The 10144-nt window shown below is 38.3% G+C and overlaps 1 pseudogene; it reads left to right on the forward strand.

Annotated features, from left to right (window-relative positions):
- The first annotated feature begins 288 nt into the window (after positions 1-288).
- LOC102872497 lies at positions 289-2352 on the forward strand (annotated as a pseudogene).
- The last annotated feature ends 7792 nt before the right edge of the window (positions 2353-10144 follow it).

A 10144-nucleotide genomic window follows, 5' to 3' on the forward strand; every position in this document is an offset into this window, starting at 1 on the left:
ACAATCTTATTAATCTAAGGACTAAGGTACACTTGATCCAAGTCATTGTGTTTTCAGTTACTTTCTGTATGTCTGAAAAATGGACCCTTAATAAAGATGATCAAATAAGAATCTATACATTTGAAATGTGATATAGTGAAGAGTACCGAATATCCCATGAATTAACAAGTTCATCTTGAAAGGAGTGCAACCAGGTTTCTTCTTAGAGAAGGATGGCAAGGGTGGTGGAACCTTGTTTCACATACTTTGGATATGTTTTTAGGAAGGGCCAGTCCTTAAAATGGCATTATGTTGGGTAAGTTAGAGGATGTAAAAAGAAAGGAAGACCCTCAACGAGATGGATTGGCACCTTGATTATAAAAAAGGGATTGAACCTTGGAGAGATAGTGAAGATGGCACAGGATAGGGCAAGGTTCAGATCTGTGGTTCATAAGGTCACTACGAGTCAGTGACATTTAATAAAAGCCACAATCATATCCTTGAGAAGAACCTTTCCAAGTTTTTATCACTCTAAAGATACTAAATAATTCCTTGGAAAAATCACTTAGTGGAGAGAACTACCAGCAGTGGAGGATGAACAACTTAATTATGTTTCTTCTAAATAGGTGGCATCAAGGCAACGCTATAAAAATAAATAACAGTTTTCCAGCAGCCAGCTGATGCTCAGTGGGCCCTGAACACCATGAACTTTGAAGTGATTTAGCGAAAGCCAATCCAAATCAGGTGGTCACAAGAGAGAACCCTCTCTGAGAAAATCTGGTGTGGGAAATGTCTTCATCAAGAACTCTGACAAATCAACAGGTAATAAGTCACGTTATGATGCTTTCTCTGATTTTGGAAATCTTTTGTCCTGCACAGTGGTATGTGATGAGAATGGTTCTAAGGGTTTTGTCCACTTAGAGATTCAAGAGGCTGCTGACAAGTCTATGGAGAAGACGAATGGCGCGCTCCTCAATGGCCGCAAAGTGTTTGTGGGAAGATTTAAGTCTCCTAAAGAGTGAGAGGCTGAACTTGGAGCTAAAGCCAAAAAATTTACCAATGTTTACATCAAGAACAGCAGGGGAGATGTGGATGATGACAGTCCGAAAGAGCTGTTTAGTAAGATCCTAAGTATCAAGGTGATGGGATATCCCACTGGGAAATCTAAAGGCTTTGTCTTTGTGTATTATGAAAAACATGACGATGCTGGTTAAGCTGTGGAAGAGATGAATGGAAAAGAAATTGGTTGGAAAGTCCTCTCTGCAGGCCCTGCACAGAAAAAAGTTGAAAGACAGGCTGAGTTAAAATGGCAAGTTGAGCAGCTGAAATAGAAGAGAATTAGTCCCTACCAAGGTGTGAATCTTTATAGGAAGAATTTTGATGATAAAAAAAAGAATTTTCTTTTTTGCCAATCACCAGTGCTAAGGTGAGGCTGGAGGATGGGAGACTCAAAGGGTTTGGTTTTGTTTGCTTCTCATCTCCGGAAGAGGCAGCAGAAGCAGTTACCAAGATGAATGGCTAGACTGTGGACTCTAAATCGCTGTATGTTGCTCTAGCCAAGAGGAAAGAAGAAAAAATGCTCTTTTGACCAACCAGTATATGTGGTGTGTGGCAGGATTGAGAGCACTCCTTGCCAATGCCATCTCAAACCAGTTTCTTCCTGCAGCTGGTGGCTGATTTGTGCCTGTATTTCCACAGGCTCTGGTAGCACTTCCCCGTTCCACCAAACCAGCTAGCACAGATGAGGCCTAATCCACACTGGCAACAAGGTGTGAGATCTCAAGGCTTCCAACGAGTGCCAAGCACTGTACTTCAGTCCGGCCCACGCTCACCTCTTTGCCATCTGGTTCCAACTGGGTCTGAGCGCCCAGACCACTTGGCTATGGACTTTGGTGGGGCTGGTGCTGCCCAGCAAGGGCTGACTGATAGCTGCCAGTCTGCAGGTGTACCCACAGCTGTGCAAAACCTAGCACCTCAGGCTGTGATAGCTGCGGTTGCTCCTCCGGGCTATGGCACCACATAAATTCGCATCCAGCATCCGCAGCCCTCATTCTGTGCTATGGCGCCTGCAGCCCCCAGAGGCTGCAGTCTGTGCGCAGGGTAAGGAGCTGCTAACTACCTCCACAATAGCAGAATAGAATAGCAGCAGATGCTGGGAGAATGTTCCTGCTCATCCAAGCACTGTATTCAACCCTCGCTGGAAAGATTAAAGGGATGCTGCTGGAGATCAACAACTCTGTTGTACGTGCTAGAGTCGCTAGATTTGTTCTGCTCCAAGCTGTGGCATTTCTACAGGCTCATCATGAAGAGAAAGAAGCTGCCCAAAAGGTGGGCACTTGTTGTCGTGTACAGTGGAGTGAAAATGACCCCTAGCTGACCCTCCAGCGGGTTTTCAGAAGCACTAATCTCATGGGAAGAGACTGCCCAGTCTTCTCCCCAGGAGCAGCTGGTGGCCTTGAACAGTGTTCCAGTGGGATTGCAGCATAACTTCTTGCCACTAGGCCACCGGAACACCTTGCTACCTCCTAGACAAGGAAAATTTATTCAAAATCCAAATAATCCCTCTTGGATTTCAGCTTAGAAACTTGGACTTTCTAGCTTGTCCTATGGACTTCAATATCAAGAACCCAAAATTGCAAATTTAATAGATCATTTTGTATCAAAAGGCAAATTGTGAAATATCCAGAAGTTTTCAATTATGTAAATATACTCTCTTAGTTCAGCTGTAGCCCGGACAAATTTTTTCTATTGTGAGTTTTGGTTTTTCCACCTCCCCCCAAAAGGATTTTATTTCATAGACACACATCTTAATAAAGAAATAAAACCTAAAAAATAATAGCAATTTACTACAAAATAGACAAAGGATCACCAAATTAAAGTTATTAAGAGAATATTATTTGATTGCCATTATATACACATAAGGAATCCTGTGTGCAAAAAGTAGCACATAGTACTGTGATATAACTCATACATTTAAAATTATTATACTGTTAAATCATTTTTCACAACAATCTACTGTTACAGGGTGACTAATATATCTTATTTGCATCTTTCACTTTCACAAAAATGTGACAAATTTTCTAAGAAAATTTTCTGTGCAATTAGCATGTTGTTGTTGACTTTGGATCTTTATAAGGTCATGCATTTATTTTCAAAGGGAAAAGTATTTCCACTATATGGAAAGAAGAATGGCGGAGAAAATAAATCTCCCATAGGCATACTTTCATTTCAAAATGCTAAAATAACCAAGTCACATCCCTAACTGGTATTGAGAAAAATCACACCATGCAACGAATTAGCAATAGTAGTGGAATAATTATTCTAAAGGCTTTTCCCCAAGCAACAGCAGCATTGTTGAGGTGGGGTAATCTCAAAGGAGGGTTGATTTCAAAGGAGCAGTGATGACTTACTGTTTCAAAAGCACAGGATAGAGTACAGAGTAAAACTGATTGTAATGCTTTCTGTGCAATCAGGCAAAAGGAAAGTGAAAGAACTTTTAAAGAATTGAAGCAAAAGAATTTGGAGTGGAATCAACTGAGATTCTAACTTTACTTTCATAGTGATACTAACATCAGTTAATACATACTCTGAACTAACACAACTGGCCTGCTTAATTAGTGACATGAAAGTGACTAAATGTTAAATGACTGAAAAATACTGTTAAGTGTACAAATATGAACATATTCACAGTTGAACCCCTTACCTTCTGAATTCACTCTGTTAAAATGTCAATGTGGTTGGTTGGCATCTGAGTCAGCTCTGTTCATTTTTTGTTGTTACAATTAATTCAGTCACTAAGTATTCACTGAATACTCATCATATACTGAACATAAGGTATTTTCAGTAGCCCTGGTTGAAAGCCCTCAACTGCTAATGAAAGGTCAGTACTTTGAACTCTTAAAAAAAAAAAAAGAACTAGTGATCTGCTCCCGAAAAGATTATTGCTTGACTATGAATCTTAACGATCTTAGGAACAGATTTAAACCTTACTCTATTCTACCTTATCTTCGGTCTCTGCCAGGCTTAACCAATGTTTTCAGCCACTTTGTTAATCCACTGTCAGAAGACTACAGCCCAAGAAATTCTATAAGGCAGTTTTACCATATCCTATAGGGTCTTCTTTTCTAAAGAATTGACGCAAATTTTAACTACTGTAACCTTTATAGATTTGTATCATAATATGTCTAATATACATAAGCATATATGTTTCTTCTGTGGAAAAAAAATTATGTCTTTGAGCTCTGGAGTGGGAGAAGAGTACTGAATATCCCACAGCCAAAAGAACACACAAATATGTCATGGGAAAAGTGCAGCCAGAGTGCTCCTTAGAGGCAAAGATGATAAAGCATTGTCTTTCATATCTTTGGCTTGTTATTCCTTAGATAGAGAACTCATGCACGGAAAGATAGAGGGTCGATAAAAGAGAGGAAGACCCTCAACCAGATGGATTGACACCGTGACTGTTGCAGTGGGTTTGAGTGTGTCAGGGTTTGTGAGGACGGCACCAGATAGGATGAGTTCAGATGTTTTGCTCAAAGGGTCATTCACTATGGGTCATACTCGACAACACCTAACAACAACAACAATAATAAGATCTCTGAATTGGAATCAACTTGACAGTACACAAAAAACAATGTATTTGCTAACTGTACAACAGGAACTCACTAGACAGGTCCTGCTTTCTAAATGTTCACATACCAACAGTGAAGACAGAAACAAAAAAAGGAAATCAACGAAAAATAATAAGTATTCATATGCCATTTGGATATATTGAATATTAAAGGAGGGGTTCTAACATCCATGACATCAGAATGGGCCTTCCTGAGACTGAAGTAACAGGTAAAAGCATGTGGGGCATAGTTTAAATATATACACATTTTTAAATTTGATTGGTTCACGACTTTGGATTTAATGCTGAGATAAGTACACTTATGATTAGGTTTGGGTTTTTTTGTTTTTTTTTACTTTTGGAGATTCTGATTTAATCATAATAAAAAGAGTAATATCTGGGTATACTAAGTATTCATTAAGTGCTTTTATCTCAAGTATCTTATTTGTATGTACTCATTCATTAAATCTTCATAACAACCTTATGAGATAGTTTAATTATGTATAAGGGAGTATACCAAGTAGCAGAAATGTCAGGTAGTTTTTAAAGATCTTCCAGCTAGCAAGTGGGAGAGCTGCTATAGGAACATAAATAGTCTAGACTCCAAAGCCTGTACTCTTATAAGTACTTTATCCTAAAAAAGACTAGCATGTATAACTACTAATATGTAAGTAACTACAATGTGTTATAATTGCAATTGTATTATAGTAAGTATAATTGCAAATATTATAATAGAATCTTGTTTGGAAACAGAAGAACCTCTAAGTCTTGGTTACAGCACAAAGATAAATCATTACTTTTTAGCTTCTTTTCAGTAGACTTCATAACTGTGTTAGATCATGTAATCTCCACTTGAAGTGGAGTTATTCTCATTGAGAGAAGACCCATGGTCTCTACATAACAAACATGTACTTAGCAAATATGAAGAATAAAGTATAGAGAGTTTAAAGTATGTGTTTGTCCTTGTGGAACATCATCTTCTACACAGGAATGGGCTGTAGGAGGCCCTGCTTTCTGGGACAAAACAGCTTGCAGAAAGTTCTGAATCTGCAGGAAAGTTTAAACATTATTTGTTGGCATTCGAAGAGATTGAGGTTGTTCACAGCTTCAGCTTGCTCGGATCCACAATCAACACTGTTGGCACCAGCAGTCAGGAAATAAAAAAGTGTATGGCGATGGGAAAGTCTGCTGTTAGGGACCTCTCTAAAGTACTCAGGAGCAACGGTGTCTCTCTGGAGACTAAGGTGTGCCTGATACAGGCCATGGTCTTTGCAATCACTTGTTATGCATCAGAGAGTTGGACAATGACTAGGGAGGACAGAAGGAGAGTGGATGCCTTTGAGCTGTGGTGCTGGAGAAGAGTACTGAATGTACCATGGACTGCTGGGAAAACAAGCAGATTCATCTTGGAGAGGATTAAACCAAGCTACTCCTTGGAGGCAAGGATTCTGGGGCTTCGTCTGACATACTTTGGACATGTTGCCAGGAGGGACGGGTCCTTGGAGAGGGACATCATGCTTGGGAGGGTGGAGGGACAGCGCAGGAGGGGAAGACCCTCTATGAGATGGATTGATTCGGTGACTGGGGTAATCGGGATGGGTGTGTCAGAGGCAGTGTGGTTGGTACAGGATAGAGCAGGGTTTAGGGCTGTTGTGCATAGGGTCGCTATGAGTCGCAAAGGACTCGACGACACATAACAACAACAACCAGAGTCATGCTATACAAAACCAGAATTTTCTTCATTTGAATGTTTTCCACTGTTACTCTGTCTTCGTCTGCAATGGCATCAAGTTGCTATAGATCTTCTGTTGCTGATATTTAGCTAGACTTGAATCATAATAACTGTAGTTTAACTTTCACTACAGAAGGCAATGAGAAGATCTCCTAATATAATTTTCAATTACATAGCAATGTTTTACCAATCACTATTCTTAAATACTTTCTGCATTTAGAAATGTGTGTTATTTGGTGAAATGGAATCTCCCTGGGAAGCTCTGATAATTTATACTAAATTAAAACTAATTTAACTAAACCATCTATGTTGCACATTAATATTAAGCAATTACATTAAATGGAAGTACTGTGAATGTTAATTGCTTTCATTAAAAAACTGATTTCCTTTAATTACTTTCTAAGCAAATAATCTTTGCTGAACTATCTATTTGCAATACTCAAATTCAATAGATGATAGGGATGTCAATTTACATTAAGTGCATATATTTAAAACTTATTTTGCACTGCAGTTTTGAACTGTATCTACAAATTCTACAATCATATGTATAAGCATTTCCCATACAAATATTAGACTTACATACAATATATTTTTGTTGTGGTTAGGTGCTATCAAGTTGAGCATGACTCATAGTGACCCTGTGAACAGAAGATCTGAACCCTATTCTATCCTGCACCATCCTCACACTTCCTGACACACAACAGCCCATTGCACCAATCATCCTATCAATCCACCTGGTTGAGAATCTTCCTCTCCCTCTCTGACCCCCCCCCTTCTCAGCATCCTATCCTTCTCCAAAGAAAAGCACCTTCTTATAACATGTCCAAAGTACATGAGGCGAAACCTCATCATTATTGTCTCCAAAGAGCACTGTGGCTTCACTATCTGCAAGATATATCAGTTCGTTCTCTTGGCTGTCCATAGGATCTTCAGTGCTCTACTCCAACACCTCAGTAAAAAAAGTGTCAATTCTTTTTCTGTCATCCTTATACATTGTCCGGGTCTTGGATGCACAGCTAGTAATTGGAAAGACTATGGCCTGAATCAGACTCACCTTAATCCTCAAACTGACATTACTATGACTCAATAATTTGGAAAGGTCTCCAACTACAGATTTTCCAAATGCAATGCATTTCCTTCTTTCCTGACTGCTTGTACCAAGGCTGTTAAGGCATAGACTGGTGAGTGCATCCAAGGCTGCATCTGTTAATTGAAGTGGATCAATTGGTATCTCATTGATTCCTGGGGCCTTATATTTTTGCCAATATCTTCAATGCAGCTTCTACTTCCTCCTTCATTACCATTGGCCTGTTTTCATATTATATTTCCTGAAATTTTTCAGTGTCAATCAATTCTTTCTGGTACAGTAACTTTGTATTCCCTCCATGTTCTATTGATGCTTTCTAGGTCATTCAACATATTGCACAAAGCATCTTTAAATATTGTGACACAAGGCTTAAAGTTGTTTTTTTGTTATTTCAGCTTGAGAAATGCAGAGCGAGTTCTTCCCTTTTATTCTTCAATTCAAGTTCTCTGCACAAACCATTTTGTTGAAGTTCCCGGGTTAAGACAGACTGGGAAATAGGATGGGCCATCTGCTTCCTAAATAAAAGGCTTTGAAAACCCCATGAACACACTAAACAAAGAGGATCATTATAGTAGTGTAGTGGTAGACCCCAGATTGGAAGTCAGTTGACTTGAGGAAAAAATAACAAACATCATTTAACAATTGGAACATAGAATGTACATAACCTGAATATTGGAAAGCAGAAAATCGTTAAAAATGAAACAGAACACATGAATATTGACAAACTAGGCATTATTGAGATGTGATGGACCAGCTTTGGCCACTTTGAATCAGATAATCATATAGGATATACAAGGAATATACAGGGAATGAAAAGCAGAGGAAAACTGGTGTTGCATTCATAGTAAAAAAAAATCTATTTCAAGTTCTATCCTGAAATATAATGTTGTGAATCATAGGATAATATCCATACACATATAGGAAGACCCATTAATACAGCTATTATTCAAATATATGCTCTAACATTCAGAGCCAGAGAGGAAGAAATTGAGCATTTTTACCAAAATTTGCAGTCTGAAATTGACCAAACATGCAATGAGGATGTATTAATAATAATTGGTGACTGGAATACAAAAGTAGGAAACAGTGAACAAGGAACAATAGATGAAAAATGTGGAATTGGTGATAGAAATGAAGCTGGAAATAGAATGATTGAATTTTGTCTTTACAGTGATTTATTCTTTGAAAATACTTTTTTCTAAAAGACACAAAAGAAGACTTTACACTTGAATTTCACCTGACTGGCTGCATAGGAATCAGATTGACTACATTTTTGGAAGAAATCTCTGATGAAGCTTAATATTGTCAGTCAAAACTAGGCCAGGGGCAGACTGATCATCAATTACTCATATGCAAGTTCAAAGTGAGACCAAAGAAAATGAAAGTAAGTCCACAGGAACCAAGATATGATCGTGAATCAATTCCATCTGAATTTCAAGATCATCTTAAGAATAAGTTTGGGACATTAAACATCAATTATAGAAGACCAGATGAGTTGTGGGATGATATCAAGGTTATAATCCATGTACAAAGCAAAAGGTCATTACAAAAACAGAGGAGAACGAAAAAATTGAAAAGGATGCCAGAAGATACTCTAAAGATTGCACTAGAGTATTGAGAAGCTGAATATAAAGGAAAACATTTTGAAGTAAAAGAGCTGAACAGAAGATTTCAAAGGGCAGCCTGGGAGGACAAAACAAAGTATTATATGTAATATATAATTATAAACAAATCTTCATAAAGCCTACTGCATCAAAAATTTGTGGTACATGCACTGGCTTCTAACAAAAAACTTGTCCTACTTTTCAATATATATCAGCATTTTATGGTCCTAACATTACTAAAGATTTTTAGTGTAAATAGAAGTATTTCTTTAATTTTTTTGTGTGTATAAATGTACAGTATATATGCAATAGAGAGTTCTTGTGGCTCAGTGGTAAGGAATTGTGTTGCCAATCCAAATCTACTTAGTTTGAGTTCACTAGCTACTCTGAGAGAGAAAGAGAGATGAGCAATCTCCTGTGCAAACTGTCTCTGAAAACCCACTGGAGAATAAGCTACGAGTTGGTTGTAATTCAATGGTTCTTGTTTTGTGGCATTTAGTTGCCTGTGACTCATAGCCACTGTCCTATCCTATGCCAATCTCATTGTCTCTGACACACCTAATATTACCCTAGTCACTGAGCCAATCCATCTCCTGTGCTGTCACTTCACACTTCCAAGCATGATGTCCTTCTCCAAAGACTGGTCCCTCCTGGCCATGTGTCCAAAGTACGTGTAGCTTCAAAATCTTTGCCTCTAAGGAGCAGCTTGGTTTGCCTCTAAGGAGCAGCTTGGTTTCACCCTTTCTGGGACAAACCTCTTTGTTTCTGTGACAGTACATGATGTGTTCAACACTCTTCTTCAGCACCACAGCTCAAAGATTCTTTTTCTATCATCTTTAGTTATTGCTCAATTCTCTGATGCATAACAAGTCATTGAGAAGACCATGAACTGAATTAGGTGCATTTTAGTCTCCAGACTGACATTGTTGCTCTTCAGTATTCTAGAGAGGTTTCTGACAGCAGACTTGCCTAATGCAATTTGTCTTTTGATTTCTTGATTTCTGATGTTAAAAATGTTGATTGTGGAACCAGGCAAGCTATAATAGTTTACAATATCAATATCTTTTCTATCATGGTACTATCAATTGACCCAGTGTTGAAAAAAACTTTGTTTTCTTGATGTTGAACTTCAA

The sequence above is a fragment of the Elephantulus edwardii genome, unplaced genomic scaffold (genome assembly GCF_000299155.1).
Source record: "Elephantulus edwardii isolate Elephantulus edwardi_28Jun2011 unplaced genomic scaffold, EleEdw1.0 scaffold00018, whole genome shotgun sequence".
NCBI lineage: Eukaryota > Metazoa > Chordata > Mammalia > Macroscelidea > Macroscelididae > Elephantulus > Elephantulus edwardii.